Raw genomic sequence first — 22832 nt, 5'->3', positions numbered from 1 at the left:
TATTGTCCCCTTATATACTTATACATGGTTATTAGATCGCCCCTCAGTCGTCTTTTTTCTAGACTAAATAATCCTAATTTCGCTAATCTATCTGGGTATTGTAGTTCTCCCATCCCCTTTATTAATTTTGTTGCCCTCCTTTGTACTCTCTCTAGTTCCATTATATCCTTCCTGAGCACCGGTGCCCAAAACTGGACACAGTACTCCATGTGCGGTCTAACTAGGGATGTGTACAGAGGCAATATAATGCTCTCATCATGTGTATCCAGACCTCTTTTAATGCACCCCATGATCCTGTTTGCCTTGGCAGCTGCTGCCTGGCACTGGCTGCTCCAGGTAAGTTTATCATTAACTAGGATCCCCAAGTCCTTCTCCCTGTCAGATTTACCCAGTGGTTTCCCGTTCAGTGTGTAATGGTGATATTGATTCCTTCTTTCCATGTGTATAACCTTACATTTATCATTGTTAAACCTCATCTGCCACCTTTCAGCCCAAGTTTCCAACTTATCCAGATCCATCTGTAGCAGAATACTATCTTCTCTTGTATTAACTGCTTTACATAGTTTTGTATCATCTGCAAATATCGATATTTTACTGTGTAAACCTTCTACCAGATCATTAATGAATATGTTGAAGAGAACAGGTCCCAATACCGACCCCTGCGGTCCCCACTGGTCACAGCGACCCAGTTAGAGACTATACCATTTATAACCACCCTCTGCTTTCTATCACTAAGCCAGTTACTAACCCATTTACACACATTTTCCCCCAGACCAAGCATTCTCATTTTGTGTACCAACCTCTTGTGCGGCACGGTATCAAACGCTTTGGAAAAATCGAGATATACCACGTCCAATGACTCACCGTGGTCCAGCCTATAGCTTACCTCTTCATAAAAACTGATTAGATTGGTTTGACAGGAGCGATTTCTCATAAACCCATGCTGATATGGAGTTAAACAGTTATTCTCATTGAGATAATCCAGAATAACATCCCTCAGAAACCCTTCAAATATTTTACCAACAATAGAGGTTAGACTTACTGGCCTATAATTTCCAGGTTCACTTTTAGAGCCCTTTTTGAATATTGGCACCACATTTGCTATGCGCCAGTCCTGCGGAACAGACCCTGTCGCTATAGAGTCCCTAAAAATAAGAAATAATGGTTTATCTATTACATTACTTAGTTCTCTTAGTACTCGTGGGTGTATGCCATCCGGACCCGGAGATTTATCTATTTTAATCTTATTTAGCCGGTTTCGCACCTCTTCTTGGGTTAGATTGGTGACCCTTAATATAGGGTTTTCTGTTATGAAGGCAATCTAGTAACACAGTGTGCCAGCAGTCAGAGCACATACAGTGATCTGACAATAACCCAAAAACAATAGAACGAGCTCTGAGACGTCGAATCTCTGTAGACCGCAATACCTGAACCTATCCTAAACACAACTAAAGGCAGCTGTGGATTGCGCCTGACACTACCTATGCAACTCGGCACAGCCTGAGGAACTGACTAGCCTGAAGATAGAAATACAAGCCTGGCTTGCCTCAGAGAAATACCCCAAAGGAAAAGGCAGCCCCCCACATATAATGACTGTTAGCAAGATGAAAAGACAAACGTAGGGATGAAATAGATTCAGCAAAGTGAGGCCCGATATTCTAGATAGAGCGAGGATAGCAAAGAGAACTTTGCAGTCTACAAAAAACCCTAAAGCAAAAAACCACGCAAAGGGGGCAAAAAGACCCACCGTGCCGAACTAACGGCACGGCGGTACACCCTTTGCGTCTCAGAGCTTCCAGCAAAACGAATAGACAAGCTGGACAGAAAAAATAGCAACAAAAGCAAGAAGCACTTATCTAAGCAGAGCAGCAGGCCACAGGAAAGATCTAGAAGCTCAGATCCAACACTGGAACATTGACAAGGAGCAAGGAAGACAGAATCAGGTGGGGTTAAATAACAAAGCAGCCAACGAGCTCACCAGAACACCTGAGGGAGGAAGCTCAGAAGCTGCAGTACCACTTGTGACCACAGGAGTGAATTCAGCCACAGAATTCACAACAGTACCCCCCCCTTGAGGAGGGGTCACCGAACCCTCACCAGAGCCCCCAGGCCGACCAGGATGAGCCACATGAAAGGCACGAACAAGATCTGGAGCATGGACATCAGAGGCAAAAACCCAGGAATTATCTTCCTGAGCATAACCCTTCCATTTAACCAGATACTGGAGTTTCCGTCTAGAAACACGAGAATCCAAAATTTTCTCCACAATATACTCCAATTCCACCTCCACCAAAACCGGGGCAGGAGGCTCAACAGATTGAACCATAGGTGCCACGTATCTCCGCAACAACGACCTATGGAATACATTATGTATGGAAAAGGAGTCTGGGAGGGTCAGACGAAAAGATACAGGATTGAGAATCTCAGAAATCCTATACGGACCAATAAAACGAGGTTTAAATTTAGGAGAGGAAACCTTCATAGGAATATGACGAGAAGATAACCAAACCAGATCCCCAACACGAAGTCGGGGACCCACACGGCGTCTGCGATTAGCGAAAAGTTGAGCCTTCTCCTGGGACAAGGTCAAATTGTCCACTACCTGAGTCCAGATCTGCTGCGACCTGTCCACCACAGAATCCACACCAGGACAGTCCGAAGACTCAACCTGTCCTGAAGAAAAACGAGGATGGAACCCAGAATTGCAGAAAAATGGAGAGACCAAGGTAGCCGAGCTGGCCCGATTATTAAGGGCGAACTCAGCCAACGGCAAAAAGGACACCCAATCATCCTGGTCTGCAGAAACAAAACATCTCAGATATGTTTCCAAGGTCTGATTGGTTCGTTCGGTCTGGCCATTAGTCTGAGGATGGAAAGCCGAGGAAAAAGATAGGTCAATGCCCATCCTACCACAAAAGGCTCGCCAAAACCTTGAAACAAACTGGGAACCTCTGTCAGAAACAATATTCTCAGGAATGCCATGCAAACGAACCACATGCTGGAAGAACAAAGGCACCAAATCAGAGGAGGAAGGCAATTTAGCCAAGGGCACCAGATGGACCATTTTAGAAAAGCGATCACAGACCACCCAAATGACTGACATCTTTTGAGAAACGGGAAGGTCAGAAATGAAATCCATCGAAATATGTGTCCAAGGCCTCTTTGGGACCGGCAAGGGCAAAAGCAACCCACTGGCACGTGAACAGCAGGGCTTAGCCCTAGCACAAATCCCACAGGACTGTACAAAAGTACGTACATCCCGCGACAGAGACGGCCACCAGAAGGATCTAGCCACTAACTCTCTGGTACCAAAGATTCCAGGATGACCAGCCAACACCGAACAATGAAGTTCAGAGATAAGTTTATTAGTCCACCTATCAGGGACGAACAGTTTCTCTGCTGGACAACGATCAGGTTTATTCGCCTGAAATTTTTGCAACACTCGCCGCAAATCAGGGGAGATGGCAGACACAATGACTCCTTCCTTGAGGATACTCGCCGGCTCAGAAGAACCCGGAGAGTCGGGCACAAAACTCCTAGACAGAGCATCCGCCTTCACATTTTTAGAGCCCGGAAGGTACGAAATCACAAAATCGAAGCGGGCAAAAAATAACGACCAACGGGCCTGTCTAGGATTCAAGCGCTAAGCAGACTCGAGATAAGTAAGGTTCTTATGATCAGTCAATACCACGCGATGCTTAGCTCCTTCAAGCCAATGACGCCACTCCTCGAATGCCCACTTCATGGCCAGCAACTCTCGGTTGCCCACATCATAATTACGCTCAGCAGCCGAAAACTTCCTGGAAAAGAAAGCACATGGTTTCAACACTGAGCAACCAGAACCTCTCTGTGACAAAACCGCCCCTGCTCCAATCTCAGAAGCATCAACCTCGACCTGGAACGGAAGAGAAACATCTGGTTGACACAACACAGGGGCAGAACAAAAACGACGCTTCAACTCCTGAAAAGCTTCCACAGCAGCAGAAGACCAATTAACCAAATCAGCACCCTTCTTGGTCAAATCGGTCAATGGTTTGGCAATGCTAGAAAAATTACAGATGAAGCGACGATAAAAATTAGCAAAGCCCAGGAATTTTTGCAGACTTTTCAGAGATGTCGGCTGAGTCCAATCATGGATGGCTTGGACCTTAACCGGATCCATCTCGATAGTAGAAGGGGAAAAGATGAACCCCAAAAATGAAACTTTCTGCACACCGAAGAGACACTTTGATCCCTTCACAAACAAGGAATTAGCACGCAGGACCTGAAAAACCATTCTGACCTGCTTCACATGAGACTCCCAATCATCTGAGAAGATCAAAATGTCATCCAAGTAAACAATCAGGAATTTATCCAGATACTCACGGAAGATGTCATGCATAAAGGACTGAAACACAGATGGAGCATTGGCAAGTCCGAACGGCATCACTAGATACTCAAAATGACCCTCGGGCGTATTAAATGCAGTTTTCCATTCATCTCCTTGCCTGATTCTCACCAGATTATACGCACCATGAAGATCTATCTTAGTGAACCAACTAGCCCCCTTAATCCGAGCAAACAAGTCAGATAACAATGGCAAGGGATACTGAAATTTAACAGTGATCTTATTAAGAAGGCGGTAATCAATACACGGTCTCAGCGAACCATCCTTCTTGGCTACAAAAAAGAACCCTGCTCCCAGTGGTGATGACGATGGGCGAATATGTCCCTTCTCCAGGGATTCCTTCACATAACTACGCATAGCGGTGTGTTCAGGCACGGATAAATTAAATAATCGACCTTTAGGGAATTTACTACCAGGAATCAAATTGATAGCACAATCACAATTCCTATGCGGAGGTAGGGCATCGGACTTGGGCTCTTCAAATACCTCCTGATAATCAGACAAGAACTCTGGGACCTCAGAAGGAGTGGATGACGAAATAGACAAAAATGGAACATCACCATGTACCCCCTGACAACCCCAGCTGGACACCAACATAGAGTTCCAATCCAATACTGGATTATGGGTTTGCAGCCATGGCAACCCCAACACTACCACATCATGCAGATTATGTAGCACCAGAAAGCGAATAACTTCCTGATGTGCAGGAGCCATGCACATGGTCAGCTGGGTCCAGTACTGAGGTTTATTCTTGGCCAAAGGTGTAGCATCAATTCCTCTCAACGGAATAGGACACCGCAAAGGCTCCAAGAAAAACCCACAACGTTTAGCATAATCCAAATCCATCAGATTCAGGGCAGCGCCCGAATCCACAAACGCCATGACAGAATACGATGACAAAGAGCATATCAAAGTAATGGACAGAAGGTATTTGGATTGTACAGTACCAATGACGGCAGACCTATCGAACCGCTTAGTGCGCTTAGGACAACCAGAAATAGCATGAGTGGAATCACCACAGTAGAAACACAGCCTATTCAGACGTCTGTGTTCTTGCCGTTCAACTCTGGTCATAGTCCTATCGCACTGCATAGGCTCAGGTTTAATCTCAGACAATACCGCCAAATGGTGCACAGATTTACGCTCGCGCAAGCGTCGACCGATCTGAATGGCCAAAGACATAGACTCATTCAAACCAGCAGGCATAGGAAAACCCACCATGACATCCTTAAGAGCCTCAGAGAGACCCTTTCTGAACAAAGCTGCCAGCGCAGATTCATTCCACAGAGTGAGTACTGACCACTTCCTAAATTTCTGACAATATACTTCTATATCATCCTGACCCTGGCACAAAGCCAGCAAATTTTTCTCAGCCTGATCCACTGAATTAGGCTCATCGTACAGTAATCCGAGCGCCAGGAAAAACGCATTGACATCACTCAATGCAGGGTCTCCTGGCGCAAGAGAAAATGCCCAGTCCTGAGGGTCGCCGCGCAAAAAAGAAATAATAATCAAAACCTGTTGCACAGGATTACCAGAAGAATGAGGTTTCAAGGCCAGAAATAGCTTACAATTATTTTTGAAATTAAGAAACTTAGTTCTATCACCAAAAAACAAATCTGGAATAGGAATTCTTGGTTCTAACATAGATTTCTGATCAATAGTATCTTGAATCCTTTGTACATTTGTAATGAGCTTATCCATTGCAGAGCACAGACCCTGAATATCCATGTCCACACCTGTGTCCTGAAACACCCAAATGTCTAGGGGAAAAAAAAGACTGAACACAGAGCTGAGAAAAAAAAAAAAAAATCTGACAATAACCCAAAAACAATAGAACGAGCTCTGAGGCGTGGAATCTCTGTAGACCGCAATACCTGAACCTATCCTAAACACAACTAAAGGCAGCTGTGGATTGCGCCTGACACTACCTATGCAACTCGGCACAGCCTGAGGAACTGACTAGCCTGAAGATAGAAATACAAGCCTGGCTTGCCTCAGAGAAATACCCCAAAGGAAAAGGCAGCCCCCCACATATAATGACTGTTAGCAAGATGAAAAGACAAACGTAGGGATGAAATAGATTCAGCAAAGTGAGGCCCGATATTCTAGATAGAGCGAGGATAGCAAAGAGAACTTTGCAGTCTACAAAAAACCCTAAAGCAAAAAACCACGCAAAGGGGGCAAAAAGACCCACTGTGCCGAACTAACGGCACGGCGGTACACCCTTTGCGTCTCAGAGCTTCCAGCAAAACGAATAGACAAGCTGGACAGAAAAAATAGCAACAAAAGCAAGAAGCACTTATCTAAGCAGAGCAGCAGGCCACAGGAAAGATCTAGAAGCTCAGATCCAACACTGGAACATTGACAAGGAGCAAGGAAGACAGAATCAGGTGGGGTTAAATAACAAAGCAGCCAAGGAGCTCACCAGAACACCTGAGGGAGGAAGCTCAGAAGCTGCAGTACCACTTGTGACCACAGGAGTGAATTCAGCCACAGAATTCACAACAGTTTTCATTGTTTCTTGGGATTTCACCTAGCATTTCATTTTCCACCGTGAATACCGTGGAGAAGAAGGTGTTTAATATGTTAGCTTTTTCCTCGTCATCTACAACCATTCTTTCCTCACTATTTTTTAAGGGGCCTACATTTTCAGTTTTTATTCTTTTACTATTGATATAGTTGAAGAACAGTTTGGGATTAGTTTTACTCTCCTTAGCAATGTGCTTCTCTGTTTCCTTTTTGGCAGCTTTAATTAGTTTTTTAGATAAAGTATTTTTCTCCCTATAGTTTTTTAGAGCTTCAATGGTGCCATCCTGCTTTAGTAGTGCAAATGCTTTCTTTTTACTGTTAATTGCCTGTCTTACTTCTTTGTTTAGCCACATTGGGTTTTTCCTATTTCTAGTCCTTTTATTCCCACAAGGTATAAACCGCTTACACTGCCTATTTAGGATGTTCTTACACATTTTCCATTTATTATCTGTATTCTTATTTCTGAGGATATTGTCCCAGTCTACCAGATTAAGGGCATCTCTAAGCTGTTCAAACTTTGCCTTCCTAAAGTTCAGTGTTTTTGTGACTCCCTGACAAGTCCCCCTAGTGAAAGACAGGTGAAACTGTACAATATTGTGGTCGCTATTTCCTAGATGCCCGACCACCTGCAGATTTGTTATTCTGTCAGGTCTATTAGATAGTATTAGGTCTAAAAGTGCTGCTCCTCTGGTTGGATTCTGCACCAATTGTGAAAGATAATTTTTCTTGGTTATTAGCAGAAACCTGTTGCCTTTATGGGTTTCACAGGTTTCTGTTTCCCAGTTAATATCCGGGTAGTTAAAGTCCCCCATAACCAGGACCTCATTATGGGTTGCAGCTTCATCTATCTGCTTTGGAAGTAGACTTTCCATGGTTTCCGTTATATTTGGGGGTTTGTAACAGACCCCAATGAGAATTTTGTTACCATTTTCCCTCCATGAATTTCGACCCATATGGACTCGACATCCTCATTCCCTTCGCTAATATCCTCCCTTAAAGTGGACTTTAGACAAGACTTTACATAGAGACAAACCCCTCCTCCTCTCCGATTCTTTCTAAACAGACTGTAACCCTGTAAGTTAACTGCCCAGTCATAGCTTTCATCTAACCATGTCTCGGTTATTCTTACCTGTTACCTCTCCACTCATTCCCTCCTAGACCCTTCACAGTCCGGCTTCCACCCCTTACATTCGACAGAAACTGCACTCATCAAAGTGACCATTGACCTTCTGACAGCAAAGTGTAATGGTGACCACTCTCTGCTCATTCTTCTCGACCTTTCTGCAGCTTTCGATACTGTTGACCACCCTCTCCTGCTCTCTAGGCTCCAGTCACTAGGCATTAAGGACACTACTCTTTCCTGGTTCTCGTCCTATCTTTCTGACCGCTCCTTCAGTGTTTTTTTCATTGGCTCCACTTTGTCCCCTCTTCCTCTTACTGTCAAGATAACTCAGGGCTTAGTCCTTGGACCAGTCCTCAGTCCTTGGCCCCCTTCTCTTCTCTCTCTACAAGGCCCCAATTGGACAGACAATCAGCAGATTTGGCTTTCAGTACCATCTTTATGCCAATGACACACAACTCTACACGTCATCCCCTGACCTTACCCCCGCTGTACTACAAAACACCACTGACTGTCTGTCCACAGTCTCCGACATCATGTCTGCTCTCTATCTGAAACTCAACCTCTCCAAAACTGAACTTCTTCTGCTCCCACCATCTACTAACCTCCCTAAATCAGACATTTCCCTCTCCGTGGGTAGCACCATAATAACACCCCGGCAGCAGGCGCGCTGTCTGGTGTTATGTTTGACTCCGATCTCTCCTTCACTTCCCATATACAATCTCTTGCCCGCTCGTGCCGCTTACACCTAAAGAACATCTCTAGAATCCGCCCTTTTCTCACCATGGAAACAACAAAAACCCCTCACTGTCGCCCTGATCCACTCCCGCCTGGACTACTGTAACGCTCTATTAATTGGCCTCCCCCTCACGCGACTTTCCCCTCTCCAGTCCATCCTTAATGCAGCAGCCAGGGTCGTCCATCTGGCTAATCGTTACTCGGACTCGTCCGCTCTTCGCCAGTCATTACACTGGCTGCCCATTCATTACAGGATACAATTCAAAGTACTTGTTCTCCCCCACAAAGCTCTCCACAGTGCGGCACCCCCTTACATCTCCTCCCTCATTTCTGTCTATCGGCCTAGCCGACCACTGCGCTCTGCAAATGACTTTCGGCTAACCTCTGCACTAATCCGTACCTCCCACTCCCAACTCCAAGAAATTAGGACCATCCACAATTTGCATAGTTTTAGGCGCTCGCTCAAAACACATTTGTTCAGAGCGGCCTATCACGTTCCCTAATCAAAGTTATGTTATGTTTGTGTGTGTGTAGCCCATTCACTATCTCCATCTATCCCCCACCCCCTGAAGATGGCCGGACCCTCATTGTAAATACATAATTGTAAATACACACCTGTGCTTTGTATCTCCCCCACCTCATTGTAGATTGTAAGCTCTCACAAGCAGGGGCGGCTTATTGTGCTTCAATTATTGTTAAGGTTGTTACTTATGACTTGCATTTGAAATTGTTAAACTGTAAAGTGCTGTGGAATATGTTGGCGCTATATAAATAAAGATTATTATTATTATTATTTTTAAATGATCAAAAGAGCACGTTTCCACAGCTGCCTTCAGCCAGCTTAGGGCCATAAACTCCTCAGTGGGGGCTGCTGGCATGATGGCATGATGTTGCACAGAATGTGTAGTGAGAAGGAGCTGGGAGGGGGGTCAAAAAGCCCACAGCGTGTGTCTGTAAAGCCATGGAACCTTCTAGAAGTATACTCAGAATAGGGCACATTTATATTATCGTGTCACTGATTAAACACCCTACTTACACCTGGCATTGACACTCAAGCCCACTTGTTAAAGAGGCAGAGCGTGAACTCCGGATGTGTCCTCAGCCAATAACTGTGAGGTGCTAAGTATTCAGGGCACCTTCCTCAGTAGGGAGGAGAAACATCAGTGTTTAGTTTGTCTGCTACGTCCATTGCCATGTCCTTGTTCTTATATCCATCCTGTTTCTCTGAACCTAAAACCAGTTCTGCCTTCCTGAACCCATCTAGTCTGAACCAGCACCTGGACCCGTTACCCGTCCCGTCATTACCTGTCTGTCCTGTGTTCCTGAACCCGCTCTGTCAGAACCTTTCCAGTATCCTTTGTGTTGATCAGCCGTACAGCATCCTTTGATCTCCTCTCTCATCTCCGTCTATCGCCCTACACGTGCCCTCCATTCTACAAATGACCTAAGACTAACATCCCCCGTAATCCGAACCTCACACCTCCGTCTTCAAGACTTCTCTCGTGCTGCGCCAGCTCTCTGGAATGCTCTTCCCCAGACGATCAGACTGATACCTAGCCCCGACCCATTCAAGCGCGCTTTAAAAACCCATCTCTTCAAACAAGCTGACCACATCAACTACTCAGTAAACTAACTTTGCCCTGTTCCCTCCTTCCAAATATTACTCTGAATCTGCCCCTACTATTCATCTGTCTCCACACCCTCCATGCACACGATAACTGCACCTGATACTTGACTATTGCACTTAAACACACGGGCTGATGACCGGATCATGCAGCTTTATATGAAAATCCCTATTTATTATAATTGCCAGACCTGAAATAACGAGCACTTTTCTCCTATTGTGTCCCCCCATTTCCCTGTAGATTGTAAGGTGCGAGCAGGGACCTCACCCCTAATGTCACTGTGTAATTTGTCTTAACTTGTACTGAATTTATTGTCTGTACGTGTCCCCGCTTATTGTAAAGTGCTGCGGAATATGTTGGCGCTATATAATAAAAATTATTATAATTATTATTATTATTATTAAGAGTACCAGATCCTGACCAGCCTTGGACTCCACACCTGCATTCACAACCCTTAAGGTCAGGAGACGGCCACCTGCAGCTCCAGCCAACCCTCACCAACAGAGGCTCTTGTGAAGACCAGGTAGCCGCTTCGTTACACCCCTCCGGGGTAAGCCTAGTCCGTTGGGCCGTGGGTCCACATCCACCAGCATGACAGTTATTATACTATTCGGATAATATTCTGGTACTTCTATCACCACAAGTAACATTCGGGGGAGGATAATATTCTATACAGCGAATATGCAGGTAAGGATATTTTACTATAGAGGTAACATACAGGTGATATGTAGGTATTGATTTATCAGACAAGAAACGGCAGAGAAAATAAGAAGATATCAATATTTATTAAATGATCTAAAATAATATAAAGCAATGCCGGTAAGTTGTCGTTATCGTTAATGTTAGTCGCAGTCATTGATGTTCAGGATTAGGGTCGGGGATGACGTCGAGGTCCAGCAGTGATCAGGGCTAGATTTAGGGTCAATAATGGGGTAGGAATCACTAGTTCACTATTATGTGGTTATGGATCGGAGCTTGGGTTAGGATAACCGTTAGGTCTGTACTTCCCAGATGCATCACGGTTTGGAGGAGGGTTAGTGGTAAAATCTTAGGGTGAAGATTTAGGATAGGACTAGAGCAAATACTATGGCCATCATATTACTACAGGTTACATGTTGAGGGTCTGAGACCCCCAGGTTATGTTCTCAGATTACTTGAACATGATTAGGTTACTCCTTCCCGGTCACTTTATCCCCCTCCGTGTTTCGTGAATTTCTCTTTAATCTTTTCATATCTACATTTATTGAGGAAAGCAATTTACAAAGACTTACGGGGGTTCGTAATTACAGACGAGTAGATGGATATTCGAGTCATCAAATCCTTCAAGTTTTTCACAAAATTTCTCTCCACAACCGACACGCTCCGTATGAGCCCAGACCATCTAAGACATAAAGGAAAGGCATGAAGGAAGGTTAGGAAGATTTATAATGATACCTGCAAAGCAAAATTGAGAGGACAGGAAAATGAAAATTGGTGGAGAGAAGACATGAAAATGCAGAGTGTCCTGACTTCAGCATTACAGGGAACCTGTCATCAGGTTTGTCCAGAATGAGATATGGCCATCACCTTTCTCCCCATGTGACAGCTTTCTATAATGCTATATATACTATATATATATATATATATATATATATATATATATATATATATATAGATAAGCCTCTAACCTGATCTGCAAGACAAGAAAACTGTCATGAAGCTGCAGTGCAATACAGCGCAACCTTCACCAGGGGGAGTTGAGTAGGGACGTGAGACTGCACACACTGAGCAGCTGAACAGATGCCACCTAGTGGCAAGAGAGTAGTCAGAAAAAGCTGAGTCAGGGCACAAGATGACACGTCAGTACAAAAATAATAATAATAATAATCTTTATTTATATAGCGCCAACATATTCCGCAGCGGTTTACAGTTTAACAGTTTCAAACACAAAAGTCATAAGTAACAAGTTAACAATACAATAATTAAAGCACAATAAGCCGCCCCTGCTGGTGAGAGCTTACAATCTACAATGAGGAGGGGGAGATACAAAGTACAGGTGTGTATTTACAATGATGTATTTACAATGAGGGTCCGGCCATCTTCAGGGGGTGGGGGATAGATGGAGATAGTGAATGGGCTACACACACACAAAAAGGATTAAAACAGAAAGGATAGTCAGGACGTAGCAAAAGATCAGTAAACCAGGGAGAGCAAAATACGGTACAATAGGGACAAATCAAGACAGAGTCAATAGCCAAGCCAGGAGGTCAGAATCAGAGAATCAAGCAGAACAGACAAACACAGGGAAAGGGCAGACAGAGGGGGATAACAAGACACAGGACAAGTTACAGCAGGACAAACCAAGGATTTCCAGAGTCAGGTTCACAAGCCGAAGACAGAACTATAGCTGACACTGCCAGCAAGATTCATGGGAGCTAAATAGCAAATCCGAACCCAGAATGAGACAGAGCAAAGTTAACCCTTGATATGATCCGTTCAAAAAATGGCAGACACTAATAAACCCTGGAACGGATCATGACAAAAAACACCTTTTATTGTATTGACTTGCGAAGCAGTCCGAGGAGTGTTGCTGGTCTTTGTCCGGCGCCTCTCTCCTTGCAATGATGTCCTTCTTGCTTTATGTGGATGACTCATCCCTATGTCACCCACACAGTGTTTTTGGCATAGCTTCCCGTGTAAGCGAGCTTCAAGTCCTGCAGTGCGCATGTGCTGGCGCTCTGCCACCTTTCCTGGTGCCTGCGCACTGCAGGACTTTGCTCTGCCCTCGTTATATACCGCATCGTAGAATACATCAGGCCTCAAAGTGGTGGTCTTCTCTCATATTTGCCAAAGCTGGTGGTCTTTTCTCTTAAAATATTTACTAAATTGACTGGATTAGTATATACAGGCTCACTTTTTTTTCACCATAAAACTACAATGTTTATTTCTAACTAGCTGAAGAGCCCGGCGTTGCCTGGGCATAGTAAATATCTGTGGTTAGTTATAGCACCTCACTCCTCTCATTCCCCCCTAACACTTGTCATTTCAACCTCACAACTGTCATTTTCTGATCACTCCACTATTTTTCCTCACTCCTCTCATTTTGCACTCACATCTTTTCATTTTCACCTCACACCTCTCATTTTCACCTCATCACCTCAGTATATACATGTTTGTCATCTCCCTTATATATAGTATACATCTGTATGTCATCTCCTGTATATAGTATATACCTGTATGTCATCTCCCCTGTATATAGTATATACCTGCTGTGTGTCATCTCCCCTATATATAGTATATACCTGAATGTCATCTCCTTCTATATATAGTATATACCTGTATGTCATCTCCTCCTGTATATAGTATATACCTGTGTGTCATCTCCCCTGTATATAGTATATATCTGTGTGTCATCTCCTCCTGTATATAGTATATACCTGTAGGTCATCTGCTCCTGTATATAGTATATACCTGTGTGTCATCTCCTCCTGTATATAGTATATACCTGTATGTCATCTCTGTTGTGAATTCTGTGGCAGAGCTCCCTCCTGTGGTCACAAGTGGTACTTCAGCTGATTCTCTCTGTGAGCTTCCGTTGGTGGAGGAAAGTGGTACTGCGGCTTCTGAGTTTCCTTCCTCAGGTGATGTGGTGAAGTCGTTAGGTACTGCTCTATTTAACTCCACCTAGTGCTTTGATCCTGGCCTCCAGTCAATGTTCTAGTATTGGACCTGTTTCCTCCTGGATTATTCCTGTGGCCTGCTGCTCTGCATAGCTAAGTTCCGCTTTGCTATTTTGTTTGCTGTTTTTTTCTGTCCAGCTTGTCTATTTGTTTTTTCTTGCTTGCTGGAAGCTCTGGGACGCAGAGGGTGTACCTCCGTGCCGTTAGTTCGGTACAGAGGGTCTTTTTGCCCCCTTTGCGTGGTTTTTGTAGGGTTTTGTGTTGACCGCAAAGTTACCTTTCCTATCCTCGCTCTGTTCAGAAAGTCGGGCCTCACTTTGCTAAATCTATTTCATCTCTACGTTTGTCTTTTCATCTTAACTCACAGTCATTATATGTGGGGGGCTGCCTTTTCCTTTGGGGTATTTCTCTGAGGCAAGGTAGGCTTATTTTCTATCTTCAGGCTAGCAAGTTAGGCGCAATCCACGGCTGCCTCTAGTGTGGTTGGAGAGGATTAGTGATTGCGGTCAGCAGAGTTTCCACGTCTCAGAGCTCGTTCTATGTTTTTGGGTTATTGTCAGGTCACTGTATGTGCTCTGACCTCTATGTCCATTGTGGTACCGAATTACCTTTTCATAACAGTACTGGAGGCCAAAAGTACTAATGATTCTCAATAGAGGGAAAAAAGAAGTTCTGAGACCATTTTTTTTTCTCTGCACTGTGTTTTGCCTTTTTTTTCCCCTAGGCATTTGGGTGGTTCAGGACACAGGTGTAGTGATGGACATTAAGGATCTGTCTTCATGTGTGGATCAGCTCACGGCAAGAGTACAAAATATTCAAGACTTTGTGGTTCAGAATTCTATGTTAGAACTGAGAATTCCTATTCCTGATTTGTTTTTTGGAGATAGAACTAAATTTCTGAGTTTCAAAAATAATTGTAAACTATTTCTGGCTTTGAAACCTCGCTCCTCTGGTGACCCAGTTCAACAAGTTAGGATCATTATTTCTTTTTTACGTGGCGACCCTCAGGACTGGGCATTTTCTCTTGCGTCAGGAGATCCTGCATTAAGTAATATCGATGCGTTTTTCCTGGCGCTCGGATTGCTGTACGATGAACCTAATTCAGTGGATCAGGCAGAGAAAAATTTGCTGGCTCTGTGTCAGGGTCAGGATGAGATAGAGGTATATTGTCAGAAATTTAGAAAGTGGTCCGTACTCACTCAATGGAATGAAGGTGCGCTCGCAGCTATTTTCAGAAAAGGTCTCTCTGAAGCCCTTAAGGATGTCATGGTGGGATTTCCTATGCCTGCTGGTCTGAATGAGTCTATGTCTTTGGCCATTCAGATCGGTCGACGCTTGCGTGAGCGTAAATCTGTGCACCATTTGGCGGTATTACCTGAGCTTAAACCTGAGCCGATGCAGTGCGATAGGACTTTGACCAGAGCTGAACAGACGTCTGAATGGGCTGTGTTTCTACTGTGGTGATTCCACTCATGCTATCTCTGATTGTCCTAAGCGCACTAAGCGGTTCGCTATGTATGCCACCATTGGTACAGTACAGTCAAAATTTCTTTTGTCCGTTACCTTGATCTGCTCTTTGTCATCGTATTCTGTCATGGCATTTGTGGATTCAGGCGCTGCCCTGAATTTGATGGACTTGGAGTATGCTAGGCGTTGTGGGTTTTTCTTGGAGCCCTTGCAGTGTCCTATTCCATTGAGAGGAATTGATGCTACGCCTTTGGCCAAGAATAAGCCTCAGTACTGGACCCAGCTGACCATGTGCATGGCTCCTGCACATCAGGAGGTTATTCGCTTTCTGGTGTTGCATAATTTGCATGATGTGGTCGTGTTGGGGTTGCCATGGCTACAAGTCCATAATCCAGTATTAGATTGGAAATCCATGTCTGTGTCCAGCTGCGGTTGTCAGGGGGTACATGGTGATGTCCCATTTCTGACTATTTCCTCATCCACCCCATCTGAGGTTCCAGAGTTCTTGTCTGATTACCGGGATGTATTTGATGAGCCCAAGTCCGATACCCTACCTCCGCATAGGGATTGTGATTGTGCTATCGATTTGATTCCTGGTAGTAAATTCCCAAAAGGTCGACTGTTTAATTTATCTGTGCCTGAGCACGCCGCTATGCGGAGTTATGTGAAGGAGTCCTTGGAGAAGGGGCATATTCGCCCGTCATCGTCGCCATTAGGAGCAGGGTTCTTTTTTGTAGCCAAGAAGGATGGTTCGCTGAGACCTTGTATAGATTACCGCCTTCTTAATAAGATCACTGTTAAATTTCAGTACCCCTTGCCGTTGTTATCTGATTTGTTTGCTTGGATTAAGGGGGCTAGTTGGTTCACCAAGATAGATCTTCGTGGTGCGTATAATCTTGTGCGTATTAAGCGAGGCGATGAATGGAAAACTGCATTTAATACGCCCGAGGGCCATTTTGAGTATCTAGTAATGCCATTCGGACTTGCCAATGCTCCATCAGTGTTTCAGTCCTTTATGCATGACATCTTCCGAGAGTACCTGGATAAATTCCTGATTGTGTACTTGGATGACATTTTGATCTTCTCGGATGATTGGGAGTCTCATGTGAAGCAGGTCAGAACGGTGTTTCAGGACCTGCGTGCTAATTCTTTGTTTGTGAAGGGATCAAAGTGTCTCTTTGGTGTTCAGAAGGTTTTATTTTTGGGGTTCATCTTTTCCCCTTCTTCTATCGAGATGGACCCTGTTAAGGTCCAAGCCATCCATGATTGGACTCAGCCGACATCTCTGAAAAGTCTGCAAAAGTTCCTGGGCTTTGCTAATTTTTATCTTCGCTTCATCTGTAATTTTTCTAGTATTGCTAAACCATTGACCGATTTGACCAAGAAGGGTGCTGATGTGGTCAATTGGTCTTCTGCTGCTGTGGAAGCTTTTCAAGAGTTGAAGCGTCGTTTTTCTTCTGCCCCTGTGTTGTGTCAACCAGATGTTTCGCTTCCGTTCCAGGTCGAGGTTGATGCTTCTGAGATTGGAGCAGGGGCTGTTTTGTCGCAGAGAAGTTCTGATTGCTCGGTGATGAAACCATGCGCCTTCTTTTCCAGGAAGTTTTCGCCTGCTGAGCGAAATTATGATGTGGGCAATCGAGAGTTGCTGGCCATGAAGTGGGCATTCGAGGAGTGGCGTCATTGGCTTGAAGGAGCTAAGCATCGCGTGGTGGTCTTGACTGATCATAAGAACTTGACTTATCTCGAGTCTGCCAAGCGGTTGAATCCTAGACAGGCTCGTTGGTCGCTGTTTTTTGCCCGTTTTGACTTTGTGATTTCGTACCTTCCGGGCTCTAAAAATGTGAAGGCGGATGCTCTGTCTAGGAGTTTTGTGCCCGACTCTCTGGGTTTATCTGAGCCGGCGGGTATCCTCAAAGAAGGAGTAATTGTGTCTGCCATCTCCCCTGATTTGCGGCGGGTGCTGCAAAAATTTCAGGCTAATAAACCTGATCGTTGCCCAGCGGAGAAACTGTTTGTCCCTGATAGGTGGACGAATAAAGTTATCTCTGAGGTTCATTGTTCGGTGTTGGCTGGTCATCCTGGAATCTTTGGTACCAGAGAGTTAGTGGCTAGATACTTTTGGTGGCCATCTCTGTCGCGGGATGTGCGTACTTTTGTGCAGTCCTGTGGGATTTGTGCTCGGGCTAAGCCCTGCTGTTCTCGTGCCAGTGGGTTGCTTTTGCCCTTGCCGGTCCCGAAGAGGCCTTGGACACATATCTCTATGGATTTTATTTCAGATCTTCCCGTCTCTCAAAAGATGTCAGTCATTTGGGTGGTCTGTGATCGCTTCTCTAAGATGGTCCATTTGGTACCCTTGTCTAAATTACCTTCCTCCTCTGATTTGGTGCCATTGTTCTTCCAGCATGTGGTTCGTTTACATGGCATTCCAGAGAATATCGTTTCTGACAGAGGTTCCCAGTTTGTTTCGAGGTTTTGGCGAGCCTTTTGTGGTAGGATGGGCATTGACTTGTCTTTTTCCTCGGCTTTCCATCCTCAGACCAATGGCCAGACCGAACGAACCAATCAGACCTTGGAAACATATCTGAGATGCTTTGTTTCTGCTGATCAGGATGACTGGGTGTCCTTTTTGCCTTTGGCTGAGTTCGCCCTTAATAATCGGGCCAGCTCGGCTACCTTGGTTTCGCCGTTTTTCTGCCACTCTGGGTTCCATCCTCGTTTCTCTTCAGGGCAGGTTGAGTCTTGGGACTGTCCTGGTGTGGATACTGTGGTGGACAGGTTGCAGCAGATTTGGACTCATGTAGTGGACAATTTGACCTTGTCCCAGGAGAAGGCTCAACGTTTCGCTAATCGCAGACGCTGTGTGGGTCCCCGACTTCGTGTTGGGGATTTGGTTTGGTTATCTTCTCGTCATATTCCTATGAAGGTTTCCTCTCCTAAGTTAAACCTCGTTTCATTGGTCCGTATAGGATTTCTGAGGTTCTTAATCCTGTGTCTTTTCGTCTGACCCTTCCAGATTCTTTTTCCATACATAACGTATTCCATAGGTCATTGTTGCGGAGATACGTGGCACCTATGGTTGCATCTGTTGATCCTCCTGCCCCGGTTTTGGTGGAGGGGGAGTTGGAGTATATTGTGGAGAAGATTTTGGATTCTCGTGTTTCAAGACGGAAACTCCAGTATCTGGTTAAGTGGAAGGGTTATGCTCAGGAAGATAATTCCTGGGTCTTTGCCTCTGATGTCCATGCTCCCGATCTTGTTCGTGCCTTTCATATGGCTCATCCTGGTCGTCCTGGGGGCTCTGGTGAGGGTTCGGTGACCCCTCCTCAAGGGGGGGTACTGTTGTGAATTCTGTGGCAGAGCTCCCTCCTGTGGTCACAAGTGGTACTTCGGCTGGTTCTCCCTGTGAGCTTCCGTTGGTGGAGGAAAGTGGTACTGCGGCTTCTGAGTTTCCTTCCTCAGGTGATGTGGTGAAGTCGTTAGGTGCTGCTCTATTTAACTCCACCTAGTGCTTTGATCCTGGCCTCCAGTCAATGTTCTAGTATTGGAACTGTTTCCTCCTGGATCGTTCCTGTGGCCTGCTGCTCTGCATAGCTAAGTTCCGCTTTGCTATTTTGTTTGCTGTTTTTTTCTGTCCAGCTTGTCTATTTGTTTTTTCTTGCTTGCTGGAAGCTCTGGGTCGCAGAGAGTGTACCTCCGTGCCGTTAGTTCGGTACGGAGGCTCTTTTTGCCCCCTTTGCGTGGTTTTTGTAGGGTTTTGTGTTGACCGCAAAGTTACCTTTCCTATCCTCGCTCTGTTCAGAAAGTCGGGCCTCACTTTGCTAAATCTATTTCATCTCTACGTTTGTCTTTTCATCTTAACTCACAGTCATTATATGTGGGGGCTGCCTTTTCCTTTGGGATATTTCTCTGAGGCAAGGTAGGCTTATTTTCTATCTTCAGGCTAGCTAGTTTCTCAGGCTGTGCCGAGTTGCATAGGGAGCGTTAGGCGCAATCCACGGCTGCCTCTAGTGTGGTTGGAGAGGATTAGGGATTGCGGTCAGCAGAGTTTCCACGTCTCAGAGCTCGTTCTATGTTTTTGGGTTATTGTCAGGTCACTGTATGTGCTCTGACCTCTATGTCCATTGGGGTACTGAATTACCTTTTCATAACACATCTCCTCCTGTATATATATGTACCTGTATGTCATCTCCTCCTCTATATAGTACGGTATATACCTGTGTGTCATCTCTCCTGTATATAGTATATATCTGTGTGTCATCTCCCCTGTATATAGTATATACCTGTGTGTCATCTCCTCCTGTATTAGACCTCGTTCACACGTTATTTGCTCAGTATTTTTACCTCAGTATTTGTAAGCTAAATTGGCAGCCTGATAAATCCCCAGCCAACAGGAAGCCCTCCCCCCTGGCAGTATATATTAGCTCACACATACACATAATAGACAGGTCATGTGACTGACAGCTGCCGTATTTCCTATATGGTACATTTGTTGCTCTTGTAGTTTGTCTGCTTATTAATCAGATTTTTATTTTTGAAGGATAATACCAGACTTGTGTGTATTTTAGGGTGAGTTTCATTTGTCAAGTTGTGTGTGTTGAGTTGCGTGTGGCGACATGCATGTAGCGACTTTTGTGAGATGAGTTTTGTGTGGCAACATGCGTGTAGCAACTTTTTGTGTGTCGAGTTGCATGTGACAGGTTAGTGTAGCAAGTTGTGTGCAGCAAGTTTTGCGCATGGCGAGTTTTGCGCGTGGCGAGTTTTAGGTGTGGTGCCTTTTGAGTATGTGAAAGTTTTGTGTGAGGCAACTTTTGCATGTGTTGCAACTTTTGTGCATGTGGCAATTTTTCCGCGTGTGCAAGTTTTGCGTGTGTTTTCCATGAGGTGAGTTTTGCACTTGTGGTGAGTTTTGCAAGAGACTAGTTTTTGCTGGTGGCGAGTTCTGCGCGTGGCGAGTTTTGAGTGGCGACTTTTGTGTTTCGACTTTTATGTGGCAAGGTTGGTGTATTTGTGGTGAAATGTGTGCTGAGGGTGGTATATGCGTTCAAGCACGTGGTAGTGTGTGGCGCATTTTGTGTGTGTGTTTATATCCCCGTGTGTGGTGAGTATTCCATGTCGGGGCCCCACCTTAGCAACTGTACGGTATATACTCTTTGGCGCCATCGCTCTCACTCTTTAAGTCCCCCTTGTTCACATCTGGCAGCTGTCAATTTGCCTCCTACACTTTTCCTTTCACTTTTCCCCATTATGTAGATAGGGGCAAAATTGTTTGGTGAATTGGAAAGCGCGGGGTTAAAATTTCACCTCACAACATAGCCTATGACGCTCTCAGGGTCGGGACGTGTGACTGTGCAAAATTTTGTGGCTGTAGCTGCGACGCCTCCAACACTTTTCCTTTCAGTTTTTCCCCATTATGTAGATGGAGGCTGTTGTTTGTTGCACCTGGGTCCAGGTTGCGGGTAGCTGTGAGAGATGGGCGGGTCTGGCTACCCACATACCTCCCCTCTGGGTGTGGTTACAGCCTACATAATGGAGGCTGTTGTTTGTTGCCCTGGGTCCGGGTTGCGGGTAGCTGTGAGAGATGGGTGGGTCTGGCTACCCACATACCTCCCCTCTGGGTGTGGTTACAGCCTATAAAATGGAGGCTGTTGTTTGGTGCACCTGGGTCCGGGTTGCGGGTAGCTGTGAGAGATGGGTGGGTCTGGCTACCCACATACCTCCCCTCTGGGTGTGGTTACAGCCTATAAAATGGAGGCTGTTGTTTGTTGCACCTGGGTCTGGGTTGCGGGTAGCTGTGAGAGATGGGCGGGTCTGGTTACCCACATACCTCATCTCTGGGTGTGGTTACAGCCTATATAATGGAGGCTGTTGTTTGGTGCACCTGGGTCCGGGTTACGGGTAGCTGTGAGAGATGGGTGGGTCTGGCTACCCACATACCTCCCCTCTGGGTGTGGTTACGGCCTATATAATGGATGCTGTTGTTTGTTGCACCTGGGTCCAGGTTGCGAGTAGCTGTGAGAGATGGGTGGGTCTGGTTACCCACATACCTCCCCTCTGGGTGTGGTTACATCCTACATAACGGAGGCTGTTGTTTGGTGCACCTGGGTCCAGGTTACGGGTAGCTGTGAGAGATGGGCGGGTCTGGCTACCCACATACCTCCCCTCTGGGTGTGGTTACAGCCTATATAATGGAGGCTGTTGTTTGTTGCACCTGGGTCCAGGTTACAGGTAGCTGTGAGAGATGGGCGGGTCTGGTTACCCACATACCTCCCCTCTGGGTGTGGTTACAGCCTATATAATGGAGGCTGTTTGGTGCACCTGGGTCCGGGTTGCGGGTAGCTGTGAGAGATGGGTGGGTCTGGCTACCCACATTCCTCCCCTCTGGGTGTGGTTACAGCCTATATAATGGAGGCTGTTGTCTGTTGCACCTGGGTCCAGGTTACGGGTAACTGTGAGATGGGCGGGTCTGGCTATCCACATACCTCCCCTCTGGGTGTGGTTACAGCCTATATAATGGAGGCTGCTGTTTGTTGCACCTGGGTCCAGGTTACGGGTAGCTGTGAGAGATGGGTGGGTCTGGCTACCCACATACCTCCCCTCTGGGTGTGATTACAGCCTATATAATGGAGGCTGTTTGGTGCACCTGGGTCCGGGTTACAGGTAGCTGTGAGAAATGGGCGGGTCTGGTTACCCACATACCTCACCTCTGGGTGTGGTTACAGCCTATATACTGGAGGCTGTTGTTTGGTGCACCTGGGTCCGGGTTACGGGTAGCTGTGAGAGATGGGCGGGTCTGGATACCCACATACCTCCCCTCTGGGTGTGGTTACGGCCTATATAATGGAGGCTGTTTGTTGCACCTGGGTCCGGGTTACAGGTAGCTGTGAGAGATGGGCGGGTCTGGTTACCCACATTCCTCCCCTCTGGGTGTGGTTACATCCTATATAATGGAGGCTGTTGTTTGTTGCACCTGGGTCCGGGCTGCGGGTAGCTGTGAGAGATGGGCGGGTCTGGCTACCCACATACCTCCCCTCTGGGTGTGGTTACACCCTATATAATGGAGGCTGTTGTTTGGTGCACCTGGGTCCGGGTTGCGGGTAGCTGTGAGAGATGGGCGGGTCTGGCTACCCACATACCTCATCTCTGGGTGTGGTTACACCCTATATAATGGAGGCTGTTGTTTGGTGCACCTGGGTCCTGGTTACAGGTAGCTGTGAGAGATAGGTGGGTCTGGCTACCCACATACCTCCCCTCTGGGTGTGGTTACATCCTATATAATGGAGGCTGTTTGGTGCACCTGGGTCCGG

At 45.8% G+C, this 22832-nt stretch overlaps 1 protein-coding gene across 1 annotated transcript in view; it reads right to left on the bottom strand.

The window, feature by feature from the left end:
* Nucleotides 1–11779, bottom strand: part of LOC138657288 (putative uncharacterized protein DDB_G0290521) — an 87260-nt gene extending 75481 nt beyond the window's left edge. The window contains exon 1 of the mRNA XM_069744973.1: nucleotides 11674–11779. The gene's annotated coding sequence lies outside the window, so the exon portion shown is untranslated. The remainder of the gene's footprint in view (nucleotides 1–11673) is intronic.
* Nucleotides 11780–22832: the final 11053 nt, after the last annotated feature.

The sequence above is a fragment of the Ranitomeya imitator genome, chromosome 1 (assembly GCF_032444005.1).
Source record: "Ranitomeya imitator isolate aRanImi1 chromosome 1, aRanImi1.pri, whole genome shotgun sequence".
In the NCBI taxonomy this organism is placed as follows: domain Eukaryota; kingdom Metazoa; phylum Chordata; class Amphibia; order Anura; family Dendrobatidae; genus Ranitomeya; species Ranitomeya imitator.
This window is presented reverse-complemented; position numbering and strand designations above follow the sequence as displayed.